This window comes from Aquarana catesbeiana, linkage group LG06 (genome assembly GCF_042186555.1).
Source record: "Aquarana catesbeiana isolate 2022-GZ linkage group LG06, ASM4218655v1, whole genome shotgun sequence".
NCBI classification, from domain to species: Eukaryota; Metazoa; Chordata; class Amphibia; order Anura; family Ranidae; genus Aquarana; species Aquarana catesbeiana.
Window position 1 is genome coordinate 60,877,553 of NC_133329.1, and position 26,369 is coordinate 60,903,921.

The 26,369-nt window shown below is 45.0% G+C and overlaps 1 long non-coding RNA gene across 1 annotated transcript; it reads left to right on the forward strand.

Moving 5' to 3' along the window:
* Nucleotides 1-6,746: 6,746 nt before the first annotated feature.
* Nucleotides 6,747-25,994, forward strand: LOC141148523 (uncharacterized). Its single transcript, XR_012245230.1, has 3 exons — nucleotides 6,747-6,923; nucleotides 21,721-21,813; nucleotides 23,142-25,994. It is a non-coding gene; the product is annotated as an uncharacterized lncRNA (long non-coding RNA).
* The last annotated feature ends 375 nt before the right edge of the window (nucleotides 25,995-26,369 follow it).

The following is a 26,369-nucleotide window of genomic DNA, read 5'->3' on the forward strand; positions in this document are numbered from 1 at the left end:
GGCCCCTCCGCTGTCTTCAGGTAGCTCTTTAGCCAGCGGAGGTCCGGGCTTCTTAGAACTCCCCCCCACCCCCACCAAGGAGCAAGAGAAGGAATAAAAATGGAGAATACATGGAAGGGAGAGGAAAATAAGGGGTTTTAATACTGTAAGAGTGGGACGGACTATGCAACGAAAATAATTTTACTGTTAGGGGTCCCCACAACTTGGAAAATTTTATCAAGGGGTCACGGCACTAGGAAGGTTGAGAACCACTGCTCTAGAGCTTAGTAAATGAGGTAAGGCATCACCTTGCAAAGAGTACCCAATCACATGCAAGGAAAATAAAATAAAACTGAATTTTTGCTTGAACATGATTGGATGGTGGACATCAGCAGAGCTTCTACTCATTTACTAGGCTCTGGAGCAAGTGCACTTGCAGAGTGCAACTGCACTTTGGAAAGTGCACAGTCTTTTTCCCTTTAGTAAATCAACCCCCTAGTATTTGTGTGTAGGACATTGAAACTGAGCTACAAGAGAGTTGTTTGTTGTTTTTTTTTTGCGGTGGGAATTTACAAGCAGTAATATTCTCATTGTTTTCTGTTAAAATACCAAACTGTGGAAGTCTGGTTACTGAAGCTAGTATCTGAGAACAATTAATTTTACAGTGTAAAATATGGTGCATTTACCATACTATATTATACCTTGAAATTATTTTTTTTAGGAGAAATCCTACCAATAATTTGATAAGCTCAATTTGTTGTATAATATTTTTTTGTATGTTTTTTTTTTTTAAAACTGAATTGGGTGTAACAGCTATTGATGTACACCTGGCTGTGTTTACCTTTCTATTGTCATCCTAGAGGGTTACTCTATTGTTCCTTGTGTGCTTATCTTACCACTATTGTTTGTGGTGTGTATACTGTACAGTATCTTCATCTTTTAGCACGTCTCCTCTATCTTTTGTTTCTTGGGTGTGGACTCTATTCTGTGAAGATTATAAGCATAATGGGGCGTACACACGGTCGGACTTTTCGTCTACAAAAGTCCAACGGACACCAACGGACTAAAGCTGGCTGGTAATCCGACCGTGTGTGGTCTCCATCGGACTTCCAACGGACCGTTTCGGCCGGAAATCCGACGTACTTTAGATTTGAAACTTACTTCAAATCTTACGTCGTAACTCCGCCGGACTCAGTTCCTGACGGCCCTTAGGTCTGGTATGGAACTTTAAGGGGAAGCCCCTACGCCGAAAAACCGGCGTGGGGGTCCCCCCCAAATCCATACCAGACCCCGATCCGAGCACGCAGCCCGGCCGGTCAGGAAAGGGGGTGGGGACGAGCGAGCGCCCCCCCCCCCCTCCTGAGCCGTACCAGGCCGCATGCCCTCAACACGGGGGGTGCCCCCCCACCACAAAGCACCTTGTCCCCATGTTGATGAGGACAAGGGCCTCTTCCCGACAACCCTGGCCGTTGGTTGTCGGGGTCTGTGGGCGGGGGGCTTATCGGAATCCGGGAGCCCCCTATAATAAGAGGGCCCCCAGATCCCGGCCCCCCCACCCTATGTGAATGAGTATGGGGTACATGGTACCCCTACCCATTCACCTAGGGAAAAAGTGTAAATAATAAAACACAACAAAGGTTTTTAAAATATTTTATTAAACAGCTCCGGGGGGGGGATCTTGCTCCGGCTTCGGGGGTCCCTCCGGTTCCTCTTCTCTCGGCGTCCGGTTGGTTCTTCGGCCGGCCCCTCCGCTGTCCTCAGGTAGCTCTTTAGCCAGCGGAGGTCCGGGCTTCTCTTCCCCAGATGTTGACACGACGCTCTCTCCGGCCTCTTCTCCCGGTGTTCCAGGTCTTCGGCCGGCCCCTCCGCTGTCTTCAGGTAGCTCTTTAGCCAGCGGAGGTCCGGGCTTCTGGGCTTCTGGGCTTCGCTTCTCTTCCCCAGATGTTGACACGACGCTCTCTCCGGCTGGACTGGTCTCTGAGGGCTCCGTTGTGACTTATATAGGCGGAGACCCCGCCCCCATATGATGTCACAGTCCCTGGGCATGCTGGGACTGTGACGTTTTAGGGGGCGTGGTCGACACCAGTCCAGCCGGAGAGAGCGTCGTGTCAACATCTGGGGAAGAGAAGCGAAGCCCAGAAGCCCAGAAGCCCAGAAGCCCGGACCTCCGCTGGCTAAAGAGCTACCTGAAGACAGCGGAGGGGCCGGCCGAAGACCTGGAACACCGGGAGAAGAGGCCGGAGAGAGCGTCGTGTCAACATCTGGGGAAGAGAAGCCCGGACCTCCGCTGGCTAAAGAGCTACCTGAGGACAGCGGAGGGGCCGGCCTAAGAACCAACCGGACGCCGAGAGAAGAGGAACTGGAGGGACCCCCGAAGCCGGAGCAAGATCCCCCCCCCGGAGCTGTTTAATAAAATATTTTAAAAACCTTTGGTGTGTTTTATTATTTACACTTTTTCCCTAGGTGAATGGGTAGGGGTACCATGTACCCCATACTCATTCACATAGGGTGGGGGGGCCGGGATCTGGGGGCCCTCTTATTATAGGGGGCTCCCGGATTCCGATAAGCCCCCCGCCCGCAGACCCCGACAACCAACGGCCAGGGTTGTCGGGAAGAGGCCCTTGTCCTCATCAACATGGGGACAAGGTGCTTTGTGGTGGGGGGGCACCCCCCGTGTTGAGGGCATGCGGCCTGGTACGGCTCAGGAGGGGGGGGGGGCGCTCGCTCGTCCCCACCCCCTTTCCTGACCGGCCGGGCTGCGTGCTCGGATCGGGGTCTGGTATGGATTTGGGGGGGACCCCCACGCCGGTTTTTCGGCGTAGGGGCTTCCCCTTAAAGTTCCATACCAGACCTAAGGGCCGTCAGGAACTGAGTCCGGCGGAGTTACGACGTAAGATTTGAAGTAAGTTTCAAATCTAAAGTACGTCGGATTTCCGGCCGAAACGGTCCGTTGGAAGTCCGATGGAGACCACACACGGTCGGATTACCAGCCAGCTTTAGTCCGTTGGTGTCCGTTGGACTTTTGTAGACGAAAAGTCCGACCGTGTGTACGCCCCATTATGCTTATAATCTTCACAGAATAGAGTCCACACCCAAGAAACAAAAGATAGAGGAGACGTGCTAAAAGATGAAGATACTGTACAGTATACACACCACAAACAATAGTGGTAAGATAAGCACACAAGGAACAATAGAGTAACCCTCTAGGATGACAATAGAAAGGTAAACACAGCCAGGTGTACATCAATAGCTGTTACACCCAATTCAGTTTTAAAAAAAAAAAACATACAAAAAAATATTATACAACAAATTGAGCTTATCAAATTATTGGTAGGATTTCTCCTAAAAAAAATAATTTCAAGGTATAATATAGTATGGTAAATGCACCATATTTTACACTGTAAAATTAATTGTTCTCAGATACTAGCTTCAGTAACCAGACTTCCACAGTTTGGTATTTTAACAGAAAACAATGAGAATATTACTGCTTGTAAATTCCCACCGCAAAAAAAAAACAACAAACAACTCTCTTGTAGCTCAGTTTCAATGTCCTACACACAAATACTAGGGGGTTGATTTACTAAAGGGAAAAAGACTGTGCACTTTCCAAAGTGCAGTTGCACTCTGCAAGTGCACTTGCTCCAGAGCCTAGTAAATGAGTAGAAGCTCTGCTGATGTCCACCATCCAATCATGTTCAAGCAAAAATTCAGTTTTATTTTATTTTCCTTGCATGTGATTGGGTACTCTTTGCAAGGTGATGCCTTACCTCATTTACTAAGCTCTAGAGCAGTGGTTCTCAACCTTCCTAGTGCCGTGACCCCTTGATAAAATTTTCCAAGTTGTGGGGACCCCTAACAGTAAAATTATTTTCGTTGCATAGTCCGTCCCACTCTTACAGTATTAAAACCCCTTATTTTCCTCTCCCTTCCATGTATTCTCCATTTTTATTCCTTCTCTTGCTCCTTGGTGGGGGTGGGGGGGAGTTCTAATCAGCCAACTTAGGTGTTCTTGATCAAGGTCATCTGCTGATCTGAGAACTGTAGTGGGGACTTTTAATGGCAACTATAATCACAAGTAGTGTTACTCACTGTGCCTCCGGCTTCACTGTATCTCCGACTTTGTGGTGTCTCGCAGCAGTGACACCTATGATGAAATCAGAAGATGGGGTCTCCTTCAGCCCCTCCCACTTCACATTCCTCACCAGTCAGCTGACCTATAGTCTTTGCCCCCCAACCATGCCGTGAACTGAATGGGCACCTGCGAAGAGTGGGTGGCCGCAGGCTCCAGGGACAGCCCTGCCACGAAAAGGCTGAGAGAACAGTGCAGGCTTCAGGAACAGCCCAGGATTCGGTGACCCCTGGCAAATCATCATTCGACCCCCGAGGGGGTCCCGACCCCCAGGTTGAGAACCACTGCTCTAGAGCAACTGCACTTGCAGTGGCCAACTACACTTTGCAAAGCGCACAGTCTTTTTGCCCTTAGTAAATCAACCCCTATGGCTTTAGTGGACACACCATTTAAATAAATAACAAAAACCTGTTGAACCTTATCAACAAAACAACCAAGACCACACTCTTTCAGTGTCTTTCCAATAAAACACATATGTACTCACCATCCAGCACACTCAAACGATGGTTAGTGAGATCAATGAAGCTTTGGGAGCACAAAAGAAACAAATAAATAAAAACAAAATTTTTCCCACTAAGTACTTCCTCCCCATTATAATGGTACTTCCAATGTACTTTTTCAACTATAATTACGGGATATTTTAAAAAAAACAATATGTGGTGTATCCTCTCTCCTTATGCCGTGTACACACGGTCGGACTTTTCAGCTACAAAAGTCCGACAGCCTGTCTGACAGACTTTCGACAGACTTTCGACTGACTTTTGGCGGTCTTTTGATGGACTTTCTAACGACCGAACTTGCCTACACACGATCACACCAAAGTCCGACGGATTCGTACGTCATGACGTACACCGGACTAAAATAAGGAAGTTGATAGCCAGTAGCCAATAGCTGCCCTAGCGTCGGTTTTTGTCCATCGGACTAGCATACAGACAAACGGATTTCTGGGTCTGGAGGAGTTACCATGTAAAGATTTGAAGCATGTTCCAAATCTAAAGTCTGTCAGATTTGCTACTGGAAAGGTCCCCTGAAGGTCCGGTGAAACCCACACACGATCGGATTGTTCGCCGGATTTGGCCTGTCGGCGTCCGTCAGACCAGTCCGGTCGAAAAGTCTGACCGTGTGTATGCCCCATTAGATTTATTCTGATATCCACTAAAAAAACAAAACATTTACTTATATTTTTCCCTAGATAAACTTGCCGTGACCTCCAAACTACCGGAAAAACTGACTCAGTTTAAAGTCCAGCCCAATAACCTAAATCTGCATTACACAAATATCGGTATTATATTAAATACTTTGAGTCCTGGTCCTCAACTTTGTGTGTCACCAATTATGTTACCCCTATACTATATTTGAGATTTAATATCTCTCAGATATGATTTGGGTTAAATGAGAGTTCTTTGACCATGAGTGAAAGCTTTAACACAATAACAAAAATGTATTGGTATATAGTAAAGTAGGCCTAGACTAATACACATCAAGCTATCTAATTGTACAGGAAAAGGGTAAAAATCATGGATTGCATGAAGGAATACAGAGTATATTCCTTAAAACATTAATCTACAAACAGTAGGACAGAAAATACATAAGACCAACATATTTAGATACACGTACAAGGGATATTTCCCATATTTATTATTCCCATAGAGGTTCCATTTGCATGACTGCTCTGCCATAGAGTGTGTGTTTCCCTCCCATGTAGTCTGTGTATATCATTACAGACTGATGCCTCATTGGTTGGCATGGCGTGGCTCTGATTGGTGGGCTTCCCTATTCCTGGTTAAGGACTGGCTACATCTCCAATCCCTATACTTTGCATAAGTCAGCCCCCTTTAATGCAAATCCTTGTGACTATTCTGAGCAGGAGATTAACTTGACCTTTTCCCGGGAAGTTAAGTATTGATTGCGGGTTGGCCTCCCTTCATTGCATATCCAAACGTGGGATCCTTTGAAGTGAATATGTGTAGAACAATGAGGTTTGGGTCCCATTGTTTAGATACACAAGCCTAGGCACCGAATTGTCTGGTCTAACAGATGCTTCTGTGAAGCTGTGTTGCACACCCTCCATAGATACAAGCTAAATGAAATATATTCATAATTACAATATTTTACAGCTATTAATGGAGATTTCACATAAACTCATAAGGCAACACTGTCATCAATGCCCAGGACCAGGCTGTCATCAATGCCCATGACCAGCCTGAGCCGCATTCGTGCACAAGCAATATTATAGCTGGCCATAGACGGTTCGACTCTCGCCCGGTTCAGAGGGAACTGGACGAGATATGAACCATGTATGGGCAGGCTGAATGTACCAAGTTGATCCATCGATCAACTTCGGTGCATGCAACCTGCTGGATTTGACATGCGATTATTGCTAGCGGCTATAGCCAATGAATCGGCAGGTGGGATTCCCCTGTCTACACTGTCTGTGTAGGGGGGTAAAATCTTCCAGAGCTGAAGTTGTTAAATAGAATTTTGTTGATTCCACGGCAAGAAAAGTAATGCAGAAAAAAAAATGTTTTTCCTTCGCAGGTGATTGTATTAATGGGTGTGTTATTATTTGTTGAAGGTTTGCCAAATTTCTGGTTATTGCTCTCCATAAAAAAGACTAATAGAAATAGTTTTCCTTTCCCTTTCCTATACACAGATCACTCACATGCAGCAATGTCATATTTAAAGTCCCTGCGATAATAAAGCCCTTTAACAGTGACGTCTCACTTCCTTATGTGTTGGAACTTCTCAGACAGCGATCGTCTACTATTATTGTCTATCCTGTCCCAGGATACACCGAACATTATCCCCACCACTGGTAAGAATTTAATTCTGATCCAATGAGTAGATGGATAATAGAGCGAGTTCTGAACGTTCGAGTAATTATTATGATGGGTAGCCGTAGAGGAATCTGTGTTTAGATTTGGTTTGTAGATAACAAGATCAGGACCTTTAAATCATTACATCATCCTTTAATATAGAACAGAAATCTCATTGATGCTGTGAGAGCCGGGCGCGGGTGGTGGCGAGTTATAGACGGCAATAAAAAAAAGAAAGTTGTGTATAATAGATCGTAAATTTGTCACTTTTTTGGAACGCAGAGAAATCTGTGATGCAACTTTCTATAAATAGTCAGCTTTTGTATAAAATAAGCAGAGCGAGCCGTTTATAAAAAGCTGCGGAATGTTTTTTTTGTTTCTGTACGCTGTTTGGATTTCGGAGACTTTGTCAGAAAATTCTTTCTCCCTGAAGTTTCCTTTCTGCAACCTCTCCGATCGTTATAGGGTGTGACGGAACGTCCCACACTCCACTTGAGTGCTTCCGTCAGTATATCGCTTTCTAAGTCCTGGAATACGAGACCAATGGATCTGGCTATATTAACCCCCAAGAACCAGACAACACCAGTTTTGGTGTACATCAGGAATAGCCTGCTTTATTTGAAATCTCACACAGATATATACACCAGGATGACAATACAAACTGTAACCAGAAACCTAATTAACATGGGCTAATTAACTAATCCCTTGAGGCTGGGTTCACACTGGTCCGACAAACGCTCCGACATTAGGAGCTCATGTCGCATGACGTGTGAAATTTAATGTTTCCCTATGGGAGCCGTCCTAACTGGTCCGACACAAGTCGTTCCGACTTTAGAAATGCTCCCTGTACTACTTTGGTCCGACTTTGATCCTACTTCAGCCTATTGACTATCATTGAAGTCGGATCAAAGTCGGATTGCCGTCTTGCATGATCCGACTTCGGCATGCGACTTGTGCTCAGATGTTCTTGAGGGGGAACTCCGCGCCAAATTTTAAATAAAAAACCGGCATGGGTTCCCCCTCCAAGAGCATACCAGGCCCTTGGGTCTGGTATGGACCTTGAGGGGAACCCCCTACGCCGAAAAAACGGCGTGGGGGGTCTCCCCCAATCCATACCAGACCCTTATCCGAGCACGCAGCCCGGCCGGACAGGAATGGGGGTGGGGACGAGCGAGCGCCCCCCCCCCTCCTGAACCGTACCAGGCCGCATGCCCTCAACATGGGGGGTGGTGCCTTGGGGGAGGGGGCGCGCTGCGGCCCCCCCACCCCAAAGCACCTTGTCCCCATGTTGATGAGGACAAGGGCCTCTTCCCGACAACCCTGGCCGTTGGTTGTCGGGGTCTGCGGGCGGGGGCTTATCGGAATCCGGGAGCCCCCTTTAATAAGGGGGCCCCCAGATCCCGGCCCCCCACCCTATGTGAATGAGTATGGGGTACATCGTACCCCTACCCATTCACCTAGGGAAAAAGTGTCAATTAAAAAAAAAACACTACACAAATTTTTAAAGTAATTTATTAGACAGCTCCGGGGGTCTTCTTCCGACTTCGGGGGTCTCTCCGGTTCTTCTCCGCGCTCTCCGGGTCTTCTGCCGGGCTCCTCCGCTATTTTCTGCTCTTTTGCTATAGCGGAGGAGCCCGGTCTGCTGCCTTCTTCTCTTCGGGGGTCTCTCCGGTTCTTCTCCGCGCTCTCCGGACCTTCTGCCGGGCTCCTCCGCTCTCTTCTGCTCTTTTGCCGCTCTTTTGCTATAGCGAAGGAGCCCGGTCTTCAATCTTCTGCCTTCTGCCTTCTGCTCTCTTCTCCTGATGTTGACACGACGCTCTCTGGGGCTGGAATGCACTCTGAGCGCTCCGCTCTGACTTATATAGGTGGTGACCACGCCCCCTTATGCCGTCACAGTCCCTGGGCATGCTGGGACTGTGACGTTTTAGGGGGCGTAGTCCCAGCATGCCCAGGGACTGTGACGGCATAAGGGGGCGTGGTCACCACCTATATAAGTCAGAGCGGAGCGCTCAGAGTGCATTCCAGCCCCAGAGAGCGTCGTGTCAACATCAGGAGAAGAGAGCAGAAGGCAGAAGGCAGAAGATTGAAGACCGGGCTCCTTCGCTATAGCAAAAGAGCGGCAAAAGAGCAGAAGAGAGCGGAGGAGCCCGGCAGAAGGTCCGGAGAGCGCGGAGAAGAACCGGAGAGACCCCCGAAGAGAAGAAGGCAGCAGACCGGGCTCCTCCGCTATAGCAAAAGAGCAGAAAATAGCGGAGGAGCCCGGCAGAAGACCCGGAGAGCGCGGAGAAGAACCGGAGAGACCCCCGAAGTCGGAAGAAGACCCCCGGAGCTGTCTAATAAATTACTTTAAAAATCTGTGTAGTGTTTTTTTTTTAATTGACACTTTTTCCCTAGGTGAATGGGTAGGGGTACGATGTACCCCATACTCATTCACATAGGGTGGGGGGCCGGGATCTGGGGGCCCCCTTATTAAAGGGGGCTCCCGGATTCCGATAAGCCCCCGCCCGCAGACCCCGACAACCAACGGCCAGGGTTGTCGGGAAGAGGCCCTTGTCCTCATCAACATGGGGACAAGGTGCTTTGGGGTGGGGGGGCCGCAGCGCGCCCCCTCCCCCAAGGCACCACCCCCCATGTTGAGGGCATGCGGCCTGGTACGGTTCAGGAGGGGGGGGGCGCTCGCTCGTCCCCACCCCCATTCCTGTCCGGCCGGGCTGCGTGCTCGGATAAGGGTCTGGTATGGATTGGGGGCGACCCCCCACGCCGTTTTTTCAGCGTAGGGGGTTCCCCTCAAGGTCCATACTAGACCCAAGGGCCTGGTATGCTCTTGGAGGGGGAACCCATGCCGGTTTTTTATTTAAAATTTGGCGCGGAGTTCCCCCTAATACCAAACAATGCCGGGCATTGGCGGGGATCCAAGTCGGATCCCCGTTCATTGAAAGTCGGACACATGCCGGCTTTATGTCGCAGGGCAAAGTCGGATCCAAAGTAGGACGGCTGTCGTGTCGCACCAGTGTGAACCCAGCCTAAAGCAGCCGAGGTGACTCCATGCCCACCTGGCCATTGTTGTGATTAATCAGGATTTCACTACAGGTCAGACTTGTCACCAAGCTTCACACAGTAGATTATATATACATTATCATAAGTATAAACACAGAACTCCTTCATACAATTGCAGGGTTAATTAGCACAAACAACAATGGGTGAAAGACTCTTAGAAACCATACTAGACTTATTTACATTATAGCAGATAACAGACAGGTGGCTGAAGTTGATGACATCAGCATCTTCTAACAGTATGTCTCCCAACAGTATGAATCAGTCACTATTTCTAATATGGCATATACAGGGTTCCCAGAATCTGTGTGTCTTGGGGGGGACATGGACCTGAATCCAAAGTAACACCACCTCAAGGGTCCCCAGGTATACAGCTCACAAAGAGCATCGTTCCCCCAAAATCCAGGGCCCATAATCAGTAGGCAAGAGGCCAGCATTCAGTCCCCTCCAATAGCCTCTGTCCCGTTTGAGTTCATCACATTTCTCCCCCATCAAAAGTCGACTAACAAGGTCCCAGACCTCCACCTGGTCTAGACATGCATTTGTCGGGCAGAGTGATGTCACATAGTCAGTCCGCATGATCCCCATTCTTGGCTGCAAGGAATTGTTGTCATTAGTAGTTGTGGGGCAGAGGTCATGGACTCTTTGTCCAGATGTCAGCGCTTCAGCTGGGTGGTCTTTACCATTCCACGGCTTCGCCTGTTGCTGGTAAGAGAGGCCAACTGCCCCAGTTTCCTGAAGCTGAGAGGAAACTATAAGTGCTAGGCAGAGGCCAGCGGCACTCTGCCCTGTTGCCAGCGATTCAGTTGAGAGTAGAAGCTTCACTACATCCGCTTGTCGTTGGGGAGAGGGGCCGACTGTTTCGGCTCCCTGGAACTGTGTAGTTGTTGCCGGTGCTGGGCAGAGGTTGGTAGCACTCTGCCCTGTTGCCAGCACTTCTGCTGGGGACTCCACATCATCCGCTCCGGCTTACCGTTGGGGCGGGAGGCGGCTTCCTCCACTCCCAGACTGTGGATTTGCTCCTGGGGTGAAAGGATGACCTCCATCTCTACCAAACTGTGTAGCTGCCATTGAGGAGGTAAGCCAGCTGCTTCCTCAGCCGTTCCCTCATCTGGCTGCTGGGATGACATTTCTCTGTCACTATATCCCAGGTGCATGAATCCTTGTTGGGGAGTGACCATCTCCTTCTACCCCTGGGCCTCCGGAACTGCTGCAGATGTGGTACAGATGTCATGGACCTGAATCCAAAGTAACACCACCTCAAGGGTCCCCAGGCATACAGCTAACAAAGAGCATCGTTCCCCCAAAGTCCAGGGCCCATAATCAGTAGGCAAGAGGCCAGCATTCAATCCCCTCCAAATGCCTCTGTCCCGGGTGAGTCCATCACATAGGGTAACTCCAGTTTCTTGTTAAAAAAAAAATAGCAAATAAAAAAATAGTATAACATATACAATTGTGACGCAAGTCATATTGTAATTAAATGTTATTAACCACTTCAATACCGGGCACTTTTACCCCCTTCCTGCCCAGGCCAATTTAAAGCTTTCAGCGCTGTCACGCAATGCTGGACCCAAACTAAATTTTTATCATTTTTTTCCATACAAATAGAACTTTCTTTTGGTGGTGTTTAATCACCACTGGGTCTTTTATTTTCTCTAAAGAAATTTAACCACTTCCTTCCCCGCCTATAGTAATATGACATCCACAGATGGGATCTCCCATCCTGGGCGGGCGTCATATGACGTCCTCGGCTTCCCGGCAGTATAGGGGGCGCGCATGCGCCACTGCGTCACTGAGGAGCTGATGTGTGTGCCCTGCAGCTGCAATGTCCGCCGGGCACTCGCAATCCCTCGTTACAGAGCAGGAACGTGGATCTGTGTGTGTAAACACAAAGGTCCATGTCCTGTCAGGGGAGAGGAGAAAGATCGTGTGTTCCTAGTACATAGGAACACTGATTGGTCTCCTCCCCTAGTCAGTCCAATCCCCCCCCCCAGTTAGGATCACTCCCTAGGTAACACATTTAACCCCTTGATCGCCCCCTAGTGTTAACTCCTTCCCTGCCAGTGACATTTATACAGTAATCAGTGCATATTTTAGCACTGATCACTGTATAAATGTCAATGGTCCCAAAATAGTGTCAAAAGTGTCTGATCTATCCGCTGCAATGTCACAGTCACAATAAAAATCGCAGATCGCCGCCATTACTAGTAAAAAATAAATAAATAAATAAAAATGCCACAAACCTAATTTGTAGGCGCTAGAACTTTTGCGCAAACCAATCAATATACGCTTATTGCGATTTTTTACCAAAAATATGTAGAAGAATACACTGAGGAAAAAATTTTTTTTTTAAATTGGGATATTTGTTATAGCAAAAAGTAAAAAATATTGTGTTTTTTTCAAAATGGTTGCTCTTTTTTTGTTTATAGCGCAAGAAATAAAAACCACAGAGGTGATCAAATACCACCAAAAGAAAGCTCTATCTGTGTGGGAAAAAAATGATAAAAATTTAATTTGGGTACAGTGTTGCATGAACGCACAATTGTCATTCAAATTGTGACAGCGCTGAAAGCTGAAAATTGGCCTGGGTAGGAAGGGGGTAAAAATGCCAGGTATTGAAATGGTTAAAAAAGACCAAAAAAAATTGAAAAAAAAAAAGTTTTCTTTGTTTCTGTTATAAAATTTTGCAAATAAATAATGTTTCTTCATAAATTTAGGTCACAATCTATTCTGCTACATTTCTTTGTTGAAAATAAACCAAATAAGTTATAGAGTCCAAAAACTATAGAACATACTGTATCTGAAAATCGATCAATACTGATGTACAGACGGCCGATCTCATTACTTGAGGCCCAAAAATGTCAGGACAGTATAGATATCCCCATAAATGAAACCCCTTTTTTGGAATGCAGACAGTCCAAGTTATTAAATCAGGGGTTTCTCTGAAAAAAAACAAACAATTAAAAGTCTGCGGCTACAAATACTGCAGATGCTGACTTTTAATATTAAGACACTTACCTATCCAGGGATCCCACAATGTCCTCACCTGAAGCCGATCTGTCCCTTGGCTCCCAGGTGGAGGCGCCGCCATCTTCAGTAAGGGAATCAGGAAGAGAAGCCTTGCGGCTGGTACCCTTCACAGCCTGGTTCAGTCACGCTGCGCGTCCTCACTGGTCCCTGCTGTCTGTCTGGGACCTGTGTGTCTCCCAGAAGACAGCGGGGGGGGGGACAGAGGAGGGTCTGGACATGCCGTGGAATCTGCGGTGATCTATGCCCAGAAGTGGGAGCAAAAACCTGGATTATACAGGTATCTGCTCCCCCCTGAAAGGTGCCAAATGTGACACCGGAGGGGGGGAGGAATCTGAAAAGTGGAAGGTTTTTTTTGGGTGGAACTCCGCTCTAAGAGGCATGGCGGGTTTTTTGAAGTTGTCATTTTCTGTCATCAGTTTTTGGAAAATGAAAAAAATTCAAAGATTTCTTTTTACTGTCACTAGTGCAGTACAGCGTCATCATATAACGGGTGTGGCAGTGATCAGGGACACTGAACTGGTGACAGTACGAAAAAAATAAAATAAAAACAAATGTTTTTTCAATTTTTTTATTATATATTTATACAAATATCAAATCAAAGAGTTACAGTGGGGCAAAATAGTATTTAGTCAGCCACCAATTGTGCAAGTTCTCCCACTTAAAAAGATGAGAGAGGCCTGTAATTGTCACCATAGGTTTTCCCTAAACTATGAGAGACAAAATGTGGAAACAAATCCAGACAATCACATTGTCTGATTTGAAAAGGATTTATTTGCAAATTATGGTGGAAAATAAGTATTTGGTCAATATCAAAAGTTAATCTCAATACTTTGTTATATATCCTTTGTTGGCAATGACAGAGGTCAAACGTTTTCTGTAAGTCTTCACAAGGTTGTCACACACTGTTGCTGGTAGGTTGGCCCATTCCTCCATGCAGATCTCCTCTAGAGCAGTGATGTTTTGGGGCTGTCGCTGGACAACACGGACTTTCAACTCCCTCCAAAGGTTTTCTATGGGGTTGATATCTGGAGACTGGCTAGGCCACTCCAGGACCTTGAAATGCTTCTTATGAAGCTACTCCTTCATTGCCCGGGCGGTGTGTTTGGGATCATTGTCATGCTGAAAGACCCAGCCACATTTCATCTTCAATGCCATTGCTGATGGGAGGAGGTTTGCACTCAAAATCTCACGATACATGGCCTATTTTATTCTTTCATGTACACGGATCAGTTGTCCTGCTCCCTTTGCAGAGAAACAGCCCCAAAGCATGATGTTGCCACCCCCATGCTTCACAGTAGGTATGGTGTTCTTTGGTTGCAACTCAGCATTCTCTCTCCTCCAAACACGACGAGTTGTGTTTCTACCTACTTTGGTTTCATCTGACCATATGACATTCTCCCAATCCTCTTCTGGATCATCCAAATGCTCTCTAGCAAACCTCAGACGGGCCCGGACATGTACCGGCTTAAGCAGGGGGACACATCTGGCATTGCAGGATCTGAGTCCCTGGCGGCGTAGTGTGTTACTGATGGTAGCCTTTGTTACGTTGGTCCCAGCTCTCTGCAGGTCATTCAGTAGGTCCCCCCGTGTGGTTCTGGGATTTTTGCTCACCGTTCTTGTGATCATTTTGACCCCACGGGGTGAGATCTTGCGTGGAGCCCCAGATCGAGGGAGATTATCAGTGGTCTTGTATGTCTTCCATTTTCTAATTATTGCTCCCACAGTTGATTTCTTGAAACCAAACTGCTTGCCTATTGCAGATTCAGTCTTCCCAGCCTGGTGCAGGTCTACAATTTTGTTTCTGGTGTCCTTCGACAGCTCTTTGGTCTTCACCATAGTGGAGTTTGGAGTGTGACTGTTTGAGGTTCTGGACAGGTGTCTTTTATACTGATAACAAGTTCAAACAGGTGCCATTAATACAGGTAATGAGTGGAGGACAGAGGAGACTCTTAAAGAAGAAGATACAGGTCTGTGAGAGCCAGAAATCTTGCTTGTTTGTAGGTGACCAAATACTTATTTTTCACCATAATTTGCAAATAAATTCTGTCAAAAATCAGACAATGTGATTGTCTGGATTTGTTTCCACATTTTGTCTCTCATAGTTGAGGTATACCTATGATGACAATTACAGGCCTCTCTCATCTTTTTAAGTGGGAGAACTTGCATAATTTGTGGCTAACTAAATACTTTTTTGCCCCACTGTAACTGTGCCCAACCATGTTTACTGTGTGTAGTATGTGCTACTTTTACTGTACCTGTTTTTACTTCCTGATCTGTAGGCAGAAATAAACTGACGCAGCTGCTGTGTTGTTTACCAACACAGAAATAAGAAGTACCTCTGGTCAAATCCCAATAGCTTGCGCGGTTGTGCGACGTTGTACCCAAACAAAATTGACGTCCTTTTTTTCCCACAAATAGAGCTTTCTTTTGGCAGTTTTTATTTTTTGTGTTCTAAACAAAAGAATAGCGACAATTTTGAAAACAAACCAAAAAAAAAACTAATTTCGTTAGTTTAGTTTCTTTCTTTAGTTTCTCTTCAGTTTAGGCCAATATGTATTCTTCTACATATTTTTTGTAAAAAAAAAATTGCAATAAACGTATATTGATTGATTTGCGCAAAAGTTATGGCGTCTACAAATTTTTTTTTTTTTTTTTACTAGTAATCGTGGCGATCAGCGATTTTTAGTGGGACTGCAACATTGGGGTGGACAGATCGGACACTTTTGACACTTTTTTGGGACCACTGACACTTAGGAATTATAAACGTGTCACTGTTTTAAGGACCGAGCCTCTTTCTGAGATTTGGTGTTTATAAGTTAAAAACAGTTTTTTTTGCTAGAAAATGACTTAGAACCCCCAAACATTATATATATTTTTTCTAACACCCTAGAGAATAAAATGGCGGTCGTTGCAATACTGTCTGTCACACCATATTTGCGCAGCGGTCTTACAAGCCCACTTTCTTTTTAAAAAAATACACTTTTTTGAATTAAAAAATAAGAAAACAGCAAAGTTAGCCCAATTTTTTTTTATATTGTGAAAGATAACGTTACGCCGAGTAAATTGATACCCAACATGTCACGCTTCAAAATTGAGCCCGCTCGTGGAATGGCGACAAACTTTTACCCCTAAAAATCTCAATAGGCAACGTTTAAAAAATACTACGGGTTGCATGTTTTGAGTTACAGAGGAGGTCTAGGGCTAGAATTATTGCTCTCGCTCTACCGATCACTGGGATACCTCACATGTGTGGTTTGAACACCATTTTAATATGCGTTCGCTTCTACGCGTGAGCTCGGCGGGACGGAGCGCATTTAAAAAAAACATATTTTTATACATACTTATTTATTTTACCTTTTATTTTTACACTGTTCTTTAAAAAAAATGTGTCACTTTTATTCCTATTACAAGAATGTAAACATCCCTTGTAATAGAAAAAGAGCATGACAGGGCCTCTTAAATATGAGATCTGGGGTCAAAAAGACCTCAGATCTCATCTTTACACTAAAGTGTAATTTAAAAAACTGCAATGATATGGAGACGGGTGGGGGCCATCTTCCCCTCACTCGTCTCCATACCAAGCCAGCAAGAGGACACGATTGCCTCCGCCGCTACCAACGGCTCCGGTAAGCGGTGGAGGGCACCGGAGCGTGGCGGGAGGGGGGTGGCCCTCTCCCGCCACTGATGAAAGTGACCTTGCAGCGAATCCGCCGCAGAGACCACTTTTATCTGAAAGCGGACCGCCCGCTGAAGAAGAGGATGCCGAGGTTATGGTAGATAGCTGCTGCCATAACAACGATATCCCTCTTCAAATTAGTGACGTAAAACGACGGCGGGCAGTCCGTAAGTAGTTAATCAAGGTTAGGACTGTATGATACGTTAAATACAGTTCTGTAAGCAACACCCTATTTTCTGGCAGTGCCTCTTCCCGAGACTAGACTCTGGATCCACCCCTGGGTACCGGCAACAGGCTGGTACAGTGACCAGTCATCTGCGGGGCGTGATCCGGGAGGACGTCATATGGTGTCCACCCAGAACGACGAGAGGCCACCCCCCCCCCCCTCGGTGTCATCTGCCCAAAAGCCGGATGGGAACCGGTTAAAAATGGCTTTTCCTTTTCAATCTGCAGCTCTGTAATTTTCTGTAAAATGCAATATGGCCCCTATACAGAGAATGTGTACAGAACAACCCCCTAGAAACATCATTTCCTGCTTGTGTGATTGGCTTACTGATTTTCCAAGTCTGCACTAAGATACTTGCGCCAGTTGAAGTCCATTGGGACGAAACGCATTGGGCTTGCATTTTACTGCTCCCCACAATGCTTTTAACCCTTGTGATCACATTTTTGTACACATCTATGATTTGATGGATGTACTTTTTACAATAAAACCCCCTTTTTGACCTGCACCATGTGGAGCCTTTTTGTTTTTCATCATCCTTACATTGGTCCGGGTGGGAACACCTGCCTACTTACTACCTACTTCTGGATCGATCCCCAACCGGGTTCCAGTTTCATCAAGCCTCGTGCAATATTGGAGTCCCAGGCTTTGGCCGATACAAGTTTGATTGACCCGCTGCCGCTGGCATGTGAGTCCACTCCGCTGGTAAGAGTAAACATCTACAGTTTCTTGGTGGAAGATATACTATTTCTGGCGTCTCAATGACCAGTCACACTTTATTCCACTATTAAAAGTGTCATCTCAAGAGTGGATCCTAAGTCCTTCACATTTGTGGACATTAGCTTAAATGAGCTCACTATAGTGGTGATTTCACGTTTTCAATGTTTCAGTCACTGGACTTCATTATTATTAATTTCTTGTATACATTATTATTTTTCCTGTATACATTAGTAAAAAGGAGGAGTCGCTAAAGGAGGAGTCGCCCCTGCTGGCTATTGTATTCTGATAACCACAGCACCCGCGGCTGTCTGAATACCCAAATAGTGACTGCATCTGATAGGATGTAGTCACTGTTTGGCCAGCAATTCCATTCTATTCTTCACTCTGTCTGGTGGAGTGGTTTTCTATGAGGAACGGCACAAATCAGCCAGATCTAGTTTATCCTCTTCAGGCCCACCCCAACACACTTATACTGCGGCAGGGTGGCCCCGCTGCGCCAAATCACGTATATGTACGTGAATTGGTATTTCCGGTTAGGGGGAGTGCGCGCCTCGTCTGTGCTGTCATTCGCTACAGCACAAGCTGATCAGCGGGTCCCGGCCAATGATTTATGACCCAGAAGTAAGGGAGAAAGAAAAATCACCGCTCTAGGAGGTCAATCAGGAACCTCTCCTCCAAACTGGAAGCCTCAGGTGCCGGCAATGTTAGTAGCAATAAATGTGAGAAAAGTCCTGGACAGCCACACTCAAATGATAATCGCCTTTATTGATAAAAACAACAAAAGTACATGCCACAGCAAGAAGTACAGGGAATTTGACGTGTTTCACACTATGGTTAGTGCTTAATCATAGCTCATTATGATTAAGCACTAACTATGGTGTGAAACGCGTCAGTTTCCTGTACTTCTTGCTGTGGCATGTACTTTTGTTGTTTTTATCAATAAAGGCGATTATCATTTGAATGCGGCTGTCCAGGACTTTTCTCACATTTATCAATTAACTATGACCATGACCCGGAGATCGGCTGAGCGAACGACAGAAGAGAGCCTTGTGTTGGTAAACACTACAAATTCTGGATGGACCCTATGCACACTGCTGTACATCCTTTCCAGCAAACTATGCAATGAGAAACAGGAATATTTAGTTCACCTATATATTTTGCAATACATGTTTAAGCCGGCCAGCTGTAAAGTAATCCCTCTCATGACCAGACCTACTACGCTCTGCCACTGCAAATGCTACGGTGGACACCATGCCAACTTGGGGCAAAGAGACATAAGGTGAGGGAGAGCTACTAACCTCCACCACCACTGACCTGCATTGCAACAGAAACAAGATATACATTATAATGTCAAAAGTATTAGGACGCCTGCCTTTACATGAACATGAACTTTAACCACATGCCGACCAGCGGCAGAATGGCACGGCTGGGTGAAACAACGTTATGTAACGTCGCTTCGCCCTGTGGCCACTAGGGGGCGCGCGCGGATCTGTGTGTGTAAACACACAGTTTTCGTTCTCTGAGGGGAGAACTGACAGATCATCTGTTCATACAGAGTATGAACAGCGATCTGTTAGATTCCCTGGACAGTCCACATCCCCCTTCGCTTAGAACACAAACTAGGACACACTTAACCCCTTCATTCCCCACTAGTGTTAACCCCTTCACTGCCAGTGATATTTTTACAGTAATCAATGCATTTTTAATATCGATTTCATAATAAAAATGCTATAAATCTATCCCCTATTTTGTAGACGCTATAACTTTTGCGCAAACCAATCAATATACGCTTATTGCGATTTTTTTAACCAAAAATATGTAGAAGAATACGTATCGGCCTAAACTGAGGAAAAAAATAGTTTTTTATATATTTTTGGGGGTTATTTATGATAGCAAAAAGTAAAAAATAATGCGTTTTTTTCAAAATTGTCGCTATTTTTGTTTATAGAGCAAAAAATAAAAACCGCAGAGGTCATCAAATACCACCAAAAGAAAGCTCTATTTGTGGGAAAAAAAGGACGTCAATTTTGTTTGGGTGCAACGTCGCACGGCCGCGCAATTGTCAGTTAAAGAGAAAGTAAACCCTGATGGGTTTTACTTCCTCTTTGTTTTCCTGCAAAGGTAAAACATAATGGGCCAGTATGCATCGCATAGTAGCCCATTATGTGTCACTTACCTGACACAGGAGCCTGCGATGTCACCGCTGTCCCCTCTTCCACGAAGCGTCCATCTTCCTTCTTGGTATTGCGGCTCCGGCGCTGTGATTGGCCGGAGCCGCGATGACGTCACTCCCGCGCGAATCGCCGCTAGAGACGGCACACTCAGTGCGCCTGCGCCGTAGACATCGGTGCCTGTCTTTTGTAAATATCTCCTAAACCGTGTAGGTTTAGGAGATATTTCTTGCACCTACAGGTAAGCCTTAATCTAGGCTTACCTGTAGGTAATAGTGGTCTGTAAGCGTTTACAGCCACTTTAAAGTGACGCAGTGCTGAATCGAAAAAGTGCTCTTGTCAGGAAGAGGGTAAAATCTTCCGGGGCTGAAGCGATTAATGACATCCCAGTCTTAGTCCGTAGGGTTCAATATTGAGTTGGCCCACCCTTTGCAGCTATAACAGCTTTAACTCTTCTGGGAAGGTTGTCCACAAGGTTTAGGAGTGTGTCTATGGGAATGTTTGACCATCCTTCCAGAAGATCTGTGAGCGTTTAAAGCAGTCCCCTCTAAAGTCAATTGTATGCTCAATTAAAGTATAGCTCCAGGGCCACCCAGGTGTGTTGGAGATGTCGGGCGACATTGGTTCTCATTACCACATTTTTTGGGAATGCCCCCTGATCCAACTATTTTGGCTCTCTATCCAGACCCACCTACAGAATCTATTTGATATAGCTCTCCCTCTAGATCCGATACATCATCTTTTGGGCCTGCTGTTCCCCGGCATCGCCAGATACACCCAAAAATTAGCTGCCTTTATACTTCTTGCAGCAAAGAGGGCTATACCCTCTAGATGGTTGTCACCCACACCACCCAATCTCCCACAGACGCTCCAAATATTGGAACAGATCTGCAGAATGGAACACCTTACTGCAGTAGTAAATGACACACTCCCCCAATTTTTGAAAATCTGTGAATTATGGGATAGTTCAGATTCTAATCCGAATGCCACTCCCCTACCCTCCTAAAGGTACAACAACTCTCTTGGCCATATATACTAACACCCCGTCAGCTTAGACCCGCTAGCTGATTATCTTGAAGATTCCATGGTGCTTCCTTTAACTCCCTACCCCCCTGTATCTCCTCAAGCGAGACTCCTGCGGGGTGCCATGCCCCCTCAGATTGGGCACCCTGGTGACCCCGCCCACATCAGACTCAGTGAGCAACATTTCTTTTTGTATGAAGTATAAGTTCAATGATTACGAATCCCTCTCCCTGGGTCCCCCCTTCCCCCCTCCCCCTAACAAGTATGACTATAGCACTATGATGATGTCTGTTGGTACCCCTGTAAACATACCTAAACAACTTTGATATCTGTTGTAAGTTCTTTATACGATTGTACGTGATATACAATTTCACTTGTTTTCTTTTCTTCCTTTTTTTTCGTGCATTGTTGTATTCCCATTTATGAAAATCTTAATAAATATAAAATTAAAAAAAAAAAAAAAAAGGATAGCTAAAGGCATAACTTTTGTTTTTGTTTTGGATAGAGTGGAGAGGGATTATAATTATTATTATACAATATTTATATAGCGCAGACAGTTTACACAGCGCTTTTCAGTTTTTAATGCGGTCTGTGCCCCCATTAGGGATATTCACGCTATCTATGTGTCTTGTTTACTGTTATCTCTGAAAGTGAAAGAAAATACCAAATTTTGGGTTGTCACCAGAACAGATATAGGCGGGAGAATCTTCAAATGGGGACATTAATTCCACTCTCACTTTGAAGGGATTTCTGCTGACTTCCTGTTTTGGTTATGGGTCAGGAAGTGAAGGGAAATGTCTCTCATGTATGTACAGTATGTTTTCTTATGTATTTTGCTGTGATTTCAAACTGCAGAGTGGCACCCGTAAAGTTTACATAAATGTTCTCAATGTTTTCAGATTTCTCACTGATTAGAAGGTTAAAGATGGACCGCATTGTCTCTTTCCTCTTATGGCCTTTCATGTTTCTTGCAAACTCCGGAAAATGGCTGGGTGAGCTAAACACGTTACCTTCAATATTCTGCAATAGCTGCAAAATGCCCATCTATCGGCTCCCACCGCTGAGATCTCAATGATGGGTTGGAGATCTGGTTAAGGACTAGGTCAGGAGTTGGGTTATGATTTAGCCTATCTGGGCTTGGATTGTGACAGCTAGACCCCCGCACTGTATCGCAGGAAGAGGTCTTATGCCCCCTACCCAAAAGCATCGAGTACTGGTTCATAGAAAGCAATGGAAAAGAATAATGTGGGAGTATGGCAAAGGTGATTTTAAATGGGTCAGGGGTGGGAATTGAAGGGACAAAATGAAAGCCTCACGCTTCAAATAAATGAAAAGTGGGCGAGGACATCTCTGAGGGGTGCTAACCTTCTCTTGATGAAGTCATGATAGGGGTAAAATTTAAAGTGAGGACCTCTCTGAACGATGCTAACCTTCTTTTGAGAAAGTCATGATAGAGGTGGAATTAGAGGTGGGGATGTCTCTGATGAGTGCTAACCTTCTGGTGATGAACTCATGATAAAGGTGGAATATGAAGTGGGGAATCTCTCTAAAGGGTGCTAACTGTCTGTATCACCCTCTAGTGTGTTAGATGTACATAGATTTGTAGTGTAGGAAAATTTGGCCTGCCTGAGAGCCAGGCCTGGGTTGAAACTGGGTCAGGGTTGAGTGAGTCAGGGAAGCTGGATGACTCAGCAAGCAGTTTCTTTGGTGCCTGGAGAAGCTTCCAGATGTAGTGGCCGGAAGCTAGGAGGAGCTTCTGGGCATATTTATGAGGCCCCCAGCCAATCCCCAGAAAATGAGCTGGCAGGGGGCAGGCCACTTCATAAATAGGCAAGAGTCATGCCAGCAGGGACAGTCAGGTGGAAGGTGGAGAAGGAGTGCTGAGGAGACTGGGAGCACCGCTGAAGCATGCCAGTCTTCTCTTGATGAAGTTATGGTAGAGATGGAATTGAAGTGGGGACTTCTCGGGAGGGTGCTAAATCCTCTTGATGAAATCATGATAGTAACATTTTAGTTGGGATCTTAGCATTTTAGTTGGGACCTTCTCTTGATGAAGTCAATCATGGTAGTGGCAGAATTAGAATTGAAGACCTCTCTGAAGGGTCCTAGATTTCACTTGATGAAGCCATGATAGAGCCAGAAATTGAAGTGAGGACTTTTTTCTCTGATGGATGCTAACTTCCTCTTGATGAGGTCAAGATAGAGGCAGAATTTGAAGTGGAGTCATGATAAAGGCAAAATTTGAGGTGGGGACATTTCTGAAAGGTGCAAGAGTACAGGCCCAATTTAAAGCTCTTAAATGTTTTTTGTTTTTTTTTAGTTTGCCAGGTGCGACCAGTCAGAGATGAGGAAAGGGCAGATGGTGAAGAAGAAGATAATAATGACAACTGTTGCAAAGTCTTGCTTAACAGCTTCGGTGCAGGTGTTCCTGTTGGCAGCCTCGACCTCGGCCGTTTCCGACTCCCAGCACACGATAACATGGTTTGAGCTGCACGTTTCTTGACACCGTGTTTATTCCTAGCAAAGTTCAAGAAGACAAATTTGTGTCTTATGGGCACATTTGTGAACATTCGCTGTATCTTCACACCAGCTTGCCTAACAGAACATCACATCACATATCACAATAATATTTAATAAGCTTCGTGAAATTAACAGGATGTTGTTTTTCATGCATTGCCTTTCTATGCTGCAATACTGAAGTTTACCAATATAGTCTCACCTTGGAGAAACATTTAATCTTTAGATTGCCTTAAAGAAAAAACAACTTGCAGTTCGTAATATATATATATATATATATATATATATATATATATATATATATATATATATATATATATATTCAAAATGTTGAAGCTGTAAGACTTCTTAAAGAAGACAAGGTATCTCCAAACTCACAATTAGAACTGGAAAGCGTAGAAAGATGATTGTATGAATGTTGGTAAAGGAGATGTCAGACAGCTTAAACCACCTCCAGTAGCTGGCTTAGCGGATATCCTGATCAAAACCTGATCTGAGGTTTATATGTGATAATAATAGAGGTATGGAGATGGTCTTAGTTAGCTTAAAGGACCATTCCGGGAAACGAGTTAACAAACTGAAAGAGCTGCCAATAATATCTAGCAAATTCGGCAGCTATGCTTAATCCACCTGCCTTCATATATTGCAGAATATATGATCGCAGTTCCATAGTAGGGTAGTAGGTATGTATTGCTGGAGCTTGCCTCTCTCTCTGCTTTGAACATTACTGATTATTTTCCTTGAAACCTTTTAAAAATGACATTATTATTATTATTATTATATAGGATTTATATAGTGCCAACCGTTAACACAACACTTTACAATATAAATAGAGACAGTACGGTTACAAGAATAATCAATACAAAAAAGGGGGAGGAGGGCCATGCTCGTGAGAGCTTGCAATCTAATGTTCCAGCATCACCAGCAGATGTGTTCCAGGATTACCAGCAGATGTTTTCCAGGATCAAAAGCAGATGTGTTCGAGCATCACCAACATATGTGTTCCTGGATCACCAGCAGGTGTGTTCCATCAGCATCAGTAGATGTGTTCTTGGATCACCAGCAGGTGTGTCCCATTAACACCAGCAGATGTGTTCAAGTCTCACCAGCAGATGTGTTCCTGGATCACCAGCAGATGTTTTCCAGAATCACCAACAGGTTTGTCCCATTAACACTAGCAGATGTGTCCTATCAACACCAGCAGATGTGTTCCAGCATCACCAGCAGGTGTGTTCCTGGATCACCAGCAGGTGTGTTCCATCAACACCAGCAGATGTGTTCCTGGATCACCAGCAGGTGTGTCCCATTAACACTAGCAGATGTGTTCCAGCATCACCAGCAGATATGTTCCTGGCTCACCAGCAGGTGTGTCCCATCAACACCAGCAGATGTGTTCCAGCATCACCAGCAGGGGTGTTCCCGGATCTCCAGCAGGTGTGTTCCATCAGCATCAGCAGAAGTGTTCCTGGATCACCAGCAGGTGTGTCCCATTAACACCAGCAGATGTGTTCCAGCATCACCAGCAGATGTGTTACAGCCAGTGTGATCCTAGATCATCAGCCAATGTGTTCTAGGATCACCAGCAGATGTATAGAAATTTTTAAATGCAGCTCAGCAATATGATATACCAAAACAATGTGTGTAGTGTCCACAACATTTTAAATCCAAAAAAGGGCAAAAGTTTATATCAATAATTCTAGTAATAAAATAAAATATGTTAAAAGTAACAAATTAACCTGTGTGCTGGAAATTTATTTTCTACCATACACTTTTTCAAACTGGATATTGAGTAAAGTGGTGAGAGCATAGTTTGGAAGGTGAAGGAACACGTAGGACACATATTCATAAATGGGATTGATTGTGGAACACAAGCACAAATATAAAAGGACTATGATTGGAATTGGACTGTTGATGTTATTATATCATAGCACTAATGCACGTGGTGGTGTTTAAGAAGAAAAGTGAATGCGCAAGGGGTTTGTTTAAAATATCACTTCACCCAGCAGATGTGTTCCAGCACTATCAGCAGTCACATTCCACGGCCACCAGATTAACGACAGCATACAAATCTGTGTTATTTTACAAAGAAACTCCACCTGCCGTCAGTCTGCTGTAGGCAAGAGGAAGCGTTCCTCAACCTTCCGCCATTCCCTAGCAACAGGCACCAGGATTTACATGATCTCTGAGATAGTCTCTTAGTCCAGCAAGTAGACCCTGGATGATGCCTCAACAAATATGGTGCCATCCTTCTGGAGAAAAAAAAAATAATCAAATGAAGGGATTTTCAGAGTGACGCGCTTTTTCTTTTTTTTCTTTTTTGTTTATGCTTGTATGTCTACACCTTTTGTTAAGTTTGTTAACGTGTCTTTAAGTTTTTCAATGGTTTTACTGTAGGATATAAGGTTAGTGTAGTTATAATACATATTATCCAGTGGCCCATGTTGTGCAGGACTTGTCTTTACCCTATGATATGCCAAGATATACCAATGGCGTCAATATGTATATGTGGTTTTTAGCATGCCCTGCGTTTATGCGATTCTGTGTATGCCTATTTTGTGTCATTCATTATGCTGTACATGATTTCACAAGGTATAATAAAATGTTCTTTGCCAAGACTGCTCCTTGGTATACATCTCTCATTCCAATTCCCCGAAAAAAACTCCCCCCCCCCCCTTTTTGTTGGAACCCATAAAAGCAATACTGTGTTTTATATCCCACTTGCTTACTCTATATAGTGATTGGCCTCATTCAAAGTCCTGCTGACCAAACTTTCTCTCTTTTTGTCCAAGCTGAAATTCAGGCAAATATAAAATGCATAAATGTGTTTTATATATACAGTATCTCACAAGAGTGAGTACATCCCTCACATTTTTGTTGCCAGAGGTTTAGACATTAATGGCTGTGTGTTGAGTTATTTTAAGGGGACAGCAAATTTACACTGTTATACAAGCTGTACACTCACTACTTTACATTGTAGCAAAGTGTCATTTCTTCAGTGTTGTCACATGAAAAGATATAATAAAATATTTAC